Source organism: Schistocerca gregaria, unplaced genomic scaffold (genome assembly GCF_023897955.1).
Source record: "Schistocerca gregaria isolate iqSchGreg1 unplaced genomic scaffold, iqSchGreg1.2 ptg000251l, whole genome shotgun sequence".
In the NCBI taxonomy this organism is placed as follows: domain Eukaryota; kingdom Metazoa; phylum Arthropoda; class Insecta; order Orthoptera; family Acrididae; genus Schistocerca; species Schistocerca gregaria.
Window position 1 is genome coordinate 8,757,727 of NW_026061759.1, and position 12,628 is coordinate 8,770,354.

Below are 12,628 nucleotides of genomic sequence, written 5' to 3' on the forward strand. Positions count from 1 at the left end.
CAGCACGCGTCATAGCTTTGCAGACGATAAATGTAACCGTCTCAGAGAGAAAAGCGGCCAATGTGACGATCTGGCTTTAAGTCGATTCGATAACAAATGACGAAAACGGACTGATTTCTCAGGTTTTTACTACATATGAACACTTTTCACATTCTCCCATGCAACGCGGCTGCTAGTCCTCCTTTCATGCAACATCTTAAAGACCTAGGTCATGTCCAAGCCACCAAAGCCGGCTAAAAAGTGAATAATCGACAACTAAAACTTGAATTTTACTACTTCTTACTGGCTATTAGTTCAACTTAGAAGCTTCTTCTGTGTTCTACTATGGTGCTTTTAGCGTCTAAGCATACCGCAGCAAGCGACATAGATTTGCAGACGATAAATGTAACCGTTTCAGACAGAAAAGCGGCCAATGTGACGATCTGGCTTTAAGTCGATTCGACAACAAGTGACGAAAACGAACGGATTTCTAAGGTTTTTACTACATATGAACACTTTTCACATTCTCCCATGCAACGCGGCTGCTAGTCCTCCTTTCATGCAACATCTTAAAGTCCTAGGTCATCTCCAATCCACCAAAGCCGGCTAAAAAGTGAATAATCGACAACTAAAACTTGAATTGTACTACTTCTTACTGTCTATTACTTCAACATAGAAGCTTCTTCTGTATTCTACTATGGTGCTTTTAGTGTTTCCGCATACCGCAGCACGTGACATAGCTTTGCAGACGATAAATGTAACCGTTTCAGTGAGAAGAGCGGCCAATGTGACGATCTGGCTTTAAGTCGATTCGATAACAAATGACAAAAACGGACGGATTTCTCAGGTTTTTACTGCATATGAACACTTTTCACATCCCGCGTGCAAAGCGGCTGCTAGTCCTCCTTTCATGCAAAATCTTAAGGTCCTAGGTCATGTCCAAGCCACCAAAGCAGGCTAAAAAGTGAATAATCGACAACTAAAACTTCAATTGTACTACTTCTTACTGGCTATTACTTCAACATAGAAGCTTCTTCTGTGTTCCACTATGGTGCTTTTAGTGTTTCCGCATACCGCAGCACGCGACATAGCTTTGCAGACGATAAATGTAACCGTTTCAGAGAGAAGAGCGGCCAATGTGACGAACTGGCTTTAAGTCGATTCGATAACAAATGACGAAAACGGACGGATTTCTCAGGTTTTTACTACATATGAACACTTTTCACATTTTTCCGTGCAACGCGGCTGCTACTCCTCCTTTCACGCAAAATATTAAGGTTCCACCTAATGTCCAAGCCACCAAAGCCGGCTATAAAGTGAATAATCGACAACTAAAACTTGAATTGTACTACTTCTTACTGGCTATTACTTCAAATTAGAAGCTTCTTCTGTGTTCTACTAAGGTGCTTTTAGTGTTTCGGCATACCGCAGCACGCGACATAGCTTTGCAGACGATAAATGTAACCGTTTCAGAGAGAAGAACGGCCAATGTGACGATCTGGCTTTAAGTCGATTCGATAACAAATGAAGAAACCGGACGGATTTCTCAGGTTTTTACTACATATACTTTTCACATTCTCCCATGCAACGCGGCTGCTAGTCCTCCTTTCATGAACATCTTAAGGTCCTAGGTCATGTCCAAGCCACCAAAGCCGGCTAAAAAGCGAATAATCGAAAACTAAAACTTGAATTGTACTACTTCTTACTGGCTATTACTTCAAATTAGAAGCTTCTTCTGTGTTCTACTATGGTGCTTTTAGTGTTTCGGTATACTGCAGCAGGCGACATAGCTTTGCAGACGATAAATGTAACCGTTTCAGAGAGAAGAACGGCCAATGTGACGATCTGGCTTTAAGTCGATTCGATAACAAATGACGAAAACGGACGGATTTATCAGGTTTTTACTACATATGAACACTTTTCACATTCTCCCGTGCAACGCGGCTGCTACTCCTCCTTTCATGCAAAATCTTAAGGTCCTAGGTCATGTCCAATCCACCAAAGCCGGCTAAAAAGTGAATAATCGACAACTAAAACTTGAATTGTACTACTACTTCAACATAGAAGCTTCTTCTGTGTTCTACTATGGTGCTTTTAGTGTTTCCGCATACCGCAGCACGCGACATAGCTTTGCAGACGATAAATGTAACCGTTTCAAAGAGAAGAGCGGCCAATTTGACGATCTGGCTTTAAGTCGATTCGATAACAAATGACGAAAACGAACCGATTTCTCATGTTTTTAATACATATGAACACTTTTCACATTCTCCCGTGCAACGCAGCTGCAAGTCCTCCTTTCATGGAAAATCTTAAGGTCCTAGGTCATGTCCAAGCCACCAAAGAAGGCTAAAAAGTTAATAATCGACAACTAAAACTTGAATTGTACTACTTCTTACTGGCTATTACTTCAACTTAGAAGCTTCTTCTGTATTCTACTATGTTGCTTTTAGTGTTTCGGCATACCGCAGCACGCGACATAGCTTTGCAGACGATAAATGTAACCGTTTCAGAGAGAAGATCGGCCAATGTGACGATCTGGCTTTAAGTCGATTCGATAACAAATGACGAAACCGGACGGATTTCTCAGGTTTTTACTACATATGAACACTTTTCACATTCTCCCATGCAACGCGGCTGCTAGTCCTCCTTTCATGCAAAATCTTAAGGTCCTAAGTCATGTCCAAACCACCAAAGACGACTAAAACTTGAATTGTACTACTTCTTAATGGCTATTACTTCAACTGAGAAGCTTCTTCTGTGTTCTACTCTACTATGGTGCTTTTAGTGTCTCCGCATACCGAAGCACGCGACATAGCTTTGCAGACGATAAATGTAACCGTCTCAGAGAGAAAAGCGGCCAATGTGACGATCTGACTTTAAGTCGATTCGATAACAAATGACGAAAACGGACTGATTTCTCAGGTTTTTAGTACATATGAACACTTTTCACGTTCTCCCATGCAACGCGGCTGCAAGTCCTCCTTTCATGCAAAATCATAAGGTCATAGGTCATGTCCAAGCCACCAAAGCAGGATAAAAAGTGAGTAATCGACAACTAAAACTTGAATTGTACTACTTCTTACTGGATATTACTTCAACATAGAAGTTTCTTCTGTGTTCTACTATGGTGCTTTTAGTGTTTCCGCATACCGCAGCACGCGACATAGCTTTGCAGACGATAAATGTAACCGTTTCAGACAGAAGAGCGGCCAAAGTGACGATGTGGCTTTAAGTCGATTCGACAACAAGTGACGAAAACGAACGGATTTCTAAGGTTTTTACTACATATGAACACTTTTCACATTTTCCCGTGCAACTCGGCTGCTATTCCTCCTTTCATGCAAAATCTTATGGTCCTAGGTCATGTCATAGCCACCAAAGCCGGCTAAAAAGTGAACAATCGACAACTAAAACTTGAATTGTACTACTTCTTACTGGCTATTACTTCAACTTAGAACCTTCTTCTGTGTTCTACTATGGTGCTTTTAGTGTTTACGCATACTGCAGCACGCGACATAGCTTTGCAGACGATAAATGTAACCGTCTCAGAGAGAAAAGCGGCTAAAGCGACGATCTGGCTTTAAGTCGATTCGATAACAAATGACGAAAAAGGCCGGATTTCTCAGGTTTTTACTACATATGAACACTTTTCACATTCTCCCGTGCAACGCGGCTGCTACTCCTCCTTTCATGCAAAAAATTAAGGTTCCACTTAGTGTCCAAGCCAGTAAAGCCGGCTAAAAAGTGAATAATCGACAACTAAAACTTGAATTGTACTACTTCTTACTGGCTATTACTTCAAATTAGAAGCTTCTTCTGTGTTCTACTATGGTGCTTTTAGTGTTTCCGCATACCGCAGTACGCGACATAGCTTTGCAGACGATAAATGTAACCGTTTCAGAGAGAAGAGCGGCCAATGTGACGATCTGGCTTTAAGTCGATTCGATAACAAATGACGAAAACGGACGGATTTCTCAGGTTTTTACTACATATGAACACTTTTCACATTCTCCCTTGCAACGCGGGTGCAAGTCCTCCTTTCATGCAAAATCTTAAGGTCCTAAGTGATGTCCAAGCCACCAAAGCCGGCTAAAAAGTGAATAATTGACAACTAAAACTTGAATTGTACTACTTCTTACTGGCCATTGTTTCAACTTAGAAGCTTCTTCTGTGTTCTACTATGGTGCTTTTAGTGTCTCCGCATACCGCAGCACGCGACATAGCTTTGCAGACGATAAATGTAACCGCCTCAGAGAGAAAAGCGGCCAATGTGACGATCTGTCTTAAAGTCGATTCGATAACAAATGACGAAAACGGACGGATTTCTCAGGTTTTTACTACATATGAACACTTTTCACATTCTTGCGGGCAACGCGGCTGCTACTCCTCCTTTCATGCAAAATCTTAAGGTCCTAGGTCATGTCCAAGCCTCCAAAGACGGCTAAAAAGTGAATAATCGACAACTAAAACTTTAATTGTACTACTTCTTACTGGCTATTACTTCAAATTAGAAGCTTCTTCTGTGTTCTACTATTGTGCTTTTAGTGTTTACGCATACCGCAGCACGCGACATAGCTTTGCAGACGATAAATGTAACCGTATCAGAGAGAAAAGCGCCCAATGTGATGATCTGGCTTTAAGTCGATTCGATAACAAATGAGGAAAACGGACGGATTTCTCAGGTTTTTACTACATATGAACACTTTTCACATTCTCCCATACAACGCGGCTGTTAGTCCTCCTTTCATGCAAAATCTTAAGGTCCTAGGTCATGTCCAAGCCACCAAAGCCGGCTAAAAAGTGAATAATCAACAACTAAAACTTGAATAGTACTACTTCTTTCTGGCTATTACGTCAACTTAGAAGCTTTTCTGTGTTCTACTATGGTGCTTTTAGTGTTTCCGCATACCGCAGCACGCGACATAGCTTTGCAGACGATAAATGTAACCGTTTCAGAGAGAAGAGCGGCCAATGTGACGATCTGGCTTTAAGTCGATTCGATAGCAAATGACGAAAGCGGACGGATTTCTCAGGTTTTTACTACATATGAACACTTTTCACATTCTCGCGTGCAACGCGGCTGCTAGTCCTCCTTTCATGCAAAATCTTAAGGTTCCACCTAATGTCAAAGCCACCAAAGCCGGCTAAAAAGTGAATAATCGACAACTAAAACTTGAATTCTACTACTTCTTACTGGCTATTACTTCAAATTAGAAGCTTCTTCTGTGTTCTACTATGGTGCTTTTAGTGTTTCGTCATACCGCAGCACGCGACATAGCTTTGCAGACGATAAATGTAACCGTCTCAGAGAGAAAAGCGGCCAATGTGACGATCTGGCTTTAAGTCGATACTATAACAAATGACGAAAACCCACAGATTTCTCAGGTTTTTACTACATATGAACACTTTTCACATTCTCCCGTGCAACGCGGCTGCAAGTCCTCCTTTCATGGAAAATCTTAAGGTCCCATGTCATGTCCAAGCCACCAAAGAAGGCTAAAAAGTGAATAATCGACAACTAAAACTTGAATTGTACTACTTCTTACTGGCTATTAGTTCAAATTAGAAGCTTCTTCTGTGTTCTCCTATGGTGCTTTTAGTGTTTCGGCATACCGCAGCACGCGACATAGCTTTGCAGACGATAAATGTAACTGTTTCAGAGAGAAGAACGGCTAATGTGACGATCTGGCTTTAAGTCGATTCGATAACAAATGACGAAAACGGACGGATTTCTCAGGTTTTTACTACATATGAACACTTTTCACATTCTCCCATGCAACGCTGCTGCTAGTCCTCCTTTTATGCAAGACCTTAAGGTCCTAGGTCATGTCCAAGCCACCAAAGACGGCTAAAAAGTGAATAATCGATAACTAAAACTTGAATTGTACTACTTCTTACTGGTTATTACTACAACTTAGAAGCTTCTTCTGTGTTTTACTATGGTGCTTTTAGTGTTTCCGCATACCGCAGCACGCGACATAGCTTTGCAGACGATAAATGTAACCGTTTCAAAGAGAAGAGCGGCCAATTTGACGATCTGGCTTTAAGTCGATTCGATAACAAATGACGAAAACGAACCGATTTCTCATGTTTTTAATACATATGAACACTTTTCACATTCTCCCGTGCAACGCAGCTGCAAGTCCTCCTTTCATGGAAAATCTTAAGGTCCTAGGTCATGTCCAAGCCACCAAAGAATGCTAAAAAGTTAATAATCGACAACTAAAACTTGAATTGTACTACTTCTTACTGGCTATTACTTCAACTTAGAAGCTTCTTCTGTATTCTACTATGTTGCTTTTAGTGTTTCGGCATACCGCAGCACGCGACATAGCTTTGCAGACGATAAATGTAACCGTTTCAGAGAGAAGATCGGCCAATGTGACGATCTGGCTTTAAGTCGATTCGATAACAAATGACGAAAACGGACGGATTTCTCAGGTTTTTACTACATATGAGCACTTTTCACATTCTCCCGTGCAACGCGGCTGCAAGTCCTCCTTTCATGGAAAATCTTTAGGTCCTAGGTCATGTCCAAGCCACCAAAGCCGGCTAAAAAGTGAATAACCGACAACTAATACATGAATTGTACTACTTCTTACTGGCTATTACTTTAACTTACAAGCTTCTTCTGTGTTCTACTATGGTGCTTTAAGTGTTTCCGCATACCGCAGCGCGCGACATAGCTTTGCAGACGATAAATGTAACCGTCTCAGAGAGAAAAGCGGCCAATGTGACGATCTGGCTTCAAGTCGATTCGATAACAAATGACGAAAACGGACGGATTTCTCAGGTTTTTACTACATATGAACACTTTTCACATTCACCCATGCAACGCGGCTGCAAGTCCTCCTTTCATGCAAAATCTTAAGGTCATAGGTCATGTCCAAGCCACCAAAGCCAGCTAAAAAGTGAATAATCGACAACTAAAACTTGAATTGTACTACTTCTTACTGGATATTACTTCAATATAGAAGCTTCTTCTGTGTTCTACTATGGTGCTTTTAGTGTTTCCGCATACCGCAGCACGCGACATAGCTTTGCAGACGATAAATGTAACCGTTTCAGACAGAAGAGCGGCCAAAGTGACGATGTGGCTTTAAGTCGATTCGACAACAAGTGACGAAAACGAACGGATTTCTAAGGTTTTTACTACATATGAACACTTTTCACATTTTACCGTGCAACTCGGCTGCTAGTCCTCCTTTCATGCAAAATCTTATGGTCCTAGGTCATGTCATAGCCACCAAAGCCGGCTAAAAAGTGAATAATCGACAACTAAAACTTGAATTGTACTACTTCTTACTGGCTATAACTTCAACTTAGAAGCTTCTTCTGTAATCTACTATGGTGCTTTAAGTATTTCCGCATACCGCAGCACGCGACATAGCTTTGCAGACGATAAATGTAACCGTCTCAGAGAGAAAAGCGGCCAATGCGACGATCTGGCTTTAAGTCGATTCGATTACAAACGACGAAAACGGACTGATTTCTCAGGTTTTTACTACAAATGAACACTTTTCACATTCTCCCATGCAACGCGCCTGCTAGTCCTCCTTTCATGCAAAATCTTAAGGTCCTAGGTCATGTCCAAGCCACCAAAGCAGGCTAAAAAGTGAATAATCGACAACTAAAACTTGAATTGTACTACTTCTTACTGGCTATTACTTCAACATAGAAGCTTCGTCTGTGTTCTACTATGGTGCTTTTAGTGTTTCCGCATACCGCAGTACGCGACATTGCTTTGCAGACGATAAATGTAACCGATTCAGAGAGAAGAGCGGCCAATGTGACGATCTGGCTTTAAGTCGATTCGATAACAAATGACGAAAGCGGACGGATTTCTCAGGTTTTTACTACATATGAACACTTTTCACATTCTCGCGTGCAACGCGGCTGCTAGTCCTCCTTTCATGCAAAATCTTAAGGTTCCACCTAATGTCAAAGCCACCAAAGCCGGCTAAATAGTGAATAATCGACAACTAAATTTTGAATTCTACTACTTCTTACTGGCTATTACTTCAGATTAGAAGCTTCTTCTGTGTTCTCCTATGGTGCTTTTAGTGTTTCGGCATACCGCAGCACGCGACATAGCTTTGCAGACGATAAATGTAACTGTTTCAGAGAGAAGAACGGCTAATGTGACGATCTGGCTTTAAGTCGATTCGATAACAAATGACGAAAACGGACGGATTTCTCAGGTTTTTACTACATAAGAACACTTTTCACATTCTCCCATGCAACGCTGCTGCTAGTCCTCCTTTTATGCAAGATCTTAAGGTCCTAGGTCATGTCCAAGCCACCAAAGCCGGCTAAAAAGTGAATAATCGACAACTAAAACTTGAATTGTACTACTTCTTTCTGGCTATTACTTCAACTTAGAAGCGTTTCTGTGTTCTACTACGGTGCTTTTAGTGTTTCCGCATACCGCAGCACGCGACATAGCTTTGCAGACGATAAATGCAACCGTTTCAGAGAGAAGAGCGGCCAATGTGACGATCTGTCTTTAAGTCGATTCGATAACAAATGACGAAAGCGGACAGATTTCTCAGGTTTTTACTACATATGAACACTTTTCACATTCTCGCGTGCAACGCGGCTGCTAGTCCTCCTTTCATGCAAAATCTTAAGGTTCCACCTAATGTCAAAGCCACCAAAGCCGGCTAAAAAGGGAATAATCGAAAACTAAAACTTGAATTGTACTACTTCTTACTGGCTATTACTTCAAATTAGAAGCTTCTTCTGTGTTCTGCTATGGTGCTTTTAGTGTTTCGGCATACCGCAGCACGCGACATAGCTTTGCAGACGATAAATGTAACTGTTTCAGAGAGAAGAACGGCCAATGTGACGATCTGGCTTTAAGTCGATTCGATAACAAATGACGAAAACGGAAGGATTTCTCAGGTTTTTACTACATATGAACACTTTTCTCATTCTCCCATGCAACGCTGCTGCTAGTCCTCCTGTTATGCAAAATCTTAAGGTCCTAGGTTATGTCCAAGCCACCAAAGACGGCTAAAAAGTGAATAATCGATAACTAAATCTTGAATTGTACTACTTCTTACTGGCTATTACTTCAACTTAGAAGTTTCTTCTGTGTTCCACTATGGTGCTTTTAGTGTCTCCGCATACCGCAGCACGCGACATAGCTTTGCAGACGATAAATGTAACCGCCTCAGAGAGAAAAGCGGCCAATGTGACGATCTGGCTTTAAGTCGATTCGATAACAAATGACGAAAACGGACGGATTTCTAAGGTTTTTACTACACATGAACACTTTTCACATTCTCCCATGCAACGCGGCTGCTAGTCCTCCTTTCATGCTAAATCGTAAGGTCTTAGGTCATGTCCAAGCCACCAAAGCCGGCTAAAAAGTGAATAATCGACAGCTAAAACTTGAATTGTACTACTTCTTACTGGCTATTACTTCAACTTAGAAGCTTCTTCTGTGTTCTACTATGGTGCTTTTAGTGTTTCCGCATACCGCAGCACGCGACATAGCTTTGCAGACAACAAATGTAACCGTCTCAGAGAGAAAAGCGGCCAATGTGAAGATCTGGCTTTAAGTCGATTCGATAAAAAATGACGAAAACGGACGGATTTCTCAGGTTTTTACTGCATATGAACACTTTTCACATTCTCCCGTGCAACTCGGCTGCTAGTCCTCCTTTCATGCAAAATCTTAAGGTCCTAGGTCATGTCCAAGCAACCAAAACCGGCTAAAAAGTAAATAATCGACAACTAAAACTTGAATTGTACTACTTCTTACTGGCTATTACGTCAACTTAGAAGCTTCTTCTGTGTTGTTCTATGGTGCTTTTAGTGTTTCCGCATACCGCAGCACGCAAAATAGCTTTGCAGCCGATAAGTGTAACCGTTTCAGAGAGAAGAGCGATCTGGCTTTAAGTCGATTCGATATCAAATGACGAAAACGGACGGATTTCTCAGGTTTTTACTACATATGAACACTTTTCACATTCTCCCGTGCAACGCGGCTGATAGTCCTCCTTCCATGCAAAATCTTAAGGTCCTAGGTCATGTCCAAGCCACCAAAGCCGGCTAAAAAGTGAATAATCGACAACTAAAACTTGAATTGTACTACGTCTTACTGGCTATTACTTCAACGTAGAAGCTTCTTCTGTGTTCTTCTATGGTGCTTTTAGTGTCTCCGCATACCGCAGCACGCGACATAGCTTTGCAGACGATAAATGTAACCGTTTCAGAGAGAAGAACGGCCAATGTGACGATCTGGCTTTAAGTCGATTCGATAACAAATGACGAAAACGGACGGATTTCTCAGGTTTTTACTACATATGAACACTTTTCACATTCTCCCGTGCAATGCGGCTGCAAGTCCTTTTTTCATGGAAAATCTTAAGGTCCTAGGTCATGTCCAAGCCACCAAAGAAGGCTAAAAAGTGAATAATCGACAACTAAAACTTGAATTGTACTACTTCTTACTGGCTATTACTTCAATTTAGAAGATTCTTCTGTGTTCTACTATGGTGCTTTTAGTGTTTCCGCATACCGCACCACGCGACATAGCTTTGCAGACGATAAATGTAACCGTCTCAGAGAGAAAAGCGGCCAATGTGACGATCTGGCTTTAAGTCGATTCGATAACAAATGACAAAAACGGACGGATTTCTCAGGTTTTTACTACGTATGAACACTCTTCACATTCTCCCGTGCAACGCGGCTGCTAGTCCTCCTTTCATGCAAAATCTTATGGATCTAGGTCATGTCATAGCCACCAAAGCCGGCTAAAAAGTGAACAATCGACAACTAAAACTTGAATTGTACTACTTCTTACTGGCTTTTACTTCAACTTGGAAGCTTCTTCTGTGTTCTACTATCGTGCTTTTAGTGTCTCCGCATACCGCAGCACGCGACATAGCTTTGCAGACGATAAATGTGACCGTCTCAGAGAGAAAAGCGGCCAATGTGACGATCTGGCTATAAGTCGATTCGATAACAAATGACGAAAACGGACAGATTTCTCAGGTTTTTACTACATATGAACACTTTTCACATTCTCCCGTGCAACGTGGCTGCTAGTCCTCCTTTCATGCAAAATCTTAACGTTCCACCTCATGTCCAAGCCTCCAAAGCCGGCTAAATAGTGAATAATCGATAACTAAAACTTGAATTGTACTACTTCTTACTGGCTATCACTTCAACTTAGAAGCTTCTTCTGTGTTCTACTATGGTGCTTTTAGTGTCTCCGCATACCGCAGTTCGCGACATAGCTTTGCAGACGATTAATGTAACCGTCTCAGAGAGAAGAGCGGCCAATGTGACGATCTGGCTTTAAGGCGATTCGATAACAAATGACGAAAATGGACGGATTTCTCAGGTTTTTACTACATATGAACACATTTCACATTCTCCCATGCAACGCGGCTGCTAGTCCTCCTTTCATGCAAAATCTTAAGGTCCTAGGTCATGTCCAAGCCACCAAAGCCGGCTATCAGGTGAATAATCGATAACTAAAACTTGAATTGTACTACTTCTTACTGGCTATTGCATCAACTTAGAAGCTTCTTCTGTGTTCTACTATGGTGCTTTTAGTGTTTCCGCATAACGAAGCACACGACATAGCTTTGCAGACGATAAATGTAACCGTCTTAGAGAGAAAAGCGGCCTATGTGACGATCTGGTTTTAAGTCGATTCGATAACAAAAGACGAAAACGTACGGATTTCTCAGGTTTTTACTACATATGAACACTTTTCACATTCTCCCATGCAATACGGCTGCTAGTCCTCCTTTCATGCAAAATCTTAAGGTCCTAGGGCATGTTCAAGCAAACAAAGGCGGCTAAAAAGTGAATAATTGACAACTAAAACTTCAATTGTACTACTTCTTACTGGCTATTACTGCAACATAGAAGCTTCTTCTGTGTTCTACTATGGTGCTTTTAGTGTTTCCGCATACCGCAGCACGCGACATAGCTTTGCAGACGATAAATGTGACCATCTCAGAGAGAAAAGCGGCCAATGTCACGATCTGGTTTTAAGTCGATTCGATAAAAAATGACGAAAACGGACGGATTTCTCAGGTTTTTACTGCATATGAACACTTTTCACATTCTCCCGTGCAACTCGGCTGCTAGTCCTCCTTTCATGCAAAATCTTAAGGTCCTAGGTCATGTCATAGCCACCAAAGCCGGCTAATAAGTGAACAATCGACAACTAAAACTTGAATTGTACTACTTCTTACTGGCTATTACTTCAACTTAGGAGCTCCTTCTGTGTTCTACTATCGAGCTTTTAGTGTTTCCGCATACCGCAGCACGCGACATAGCTTTGCAGACAACAAATGTAACCGTCTCAGAGAGAGAAGCGGCCAATGTGAAGATCTGGCTTTAAGTCGATTCGATTAAAAATGACGAAAACGGACGGATTTCTCAGGTTTTTACTGCATATGAACACTTTTCACATTCTCCCGTGCAACTCGGCTGCTAGTCCTCCTTTCATGCAAAATCTTAAGGTCCTAGGTCATGTCCAAGCCACCAAAACCGGCTAAAAAGTAAATAATCGACAACTAAAACTTGAATTGTACTACGTCTTACTCGCTATTACTTCAACGTAGGAGCTTCTTCTGTGTTCTACTATGGTGCTTTTAGTGTCTCCGCATACCGCAGCACG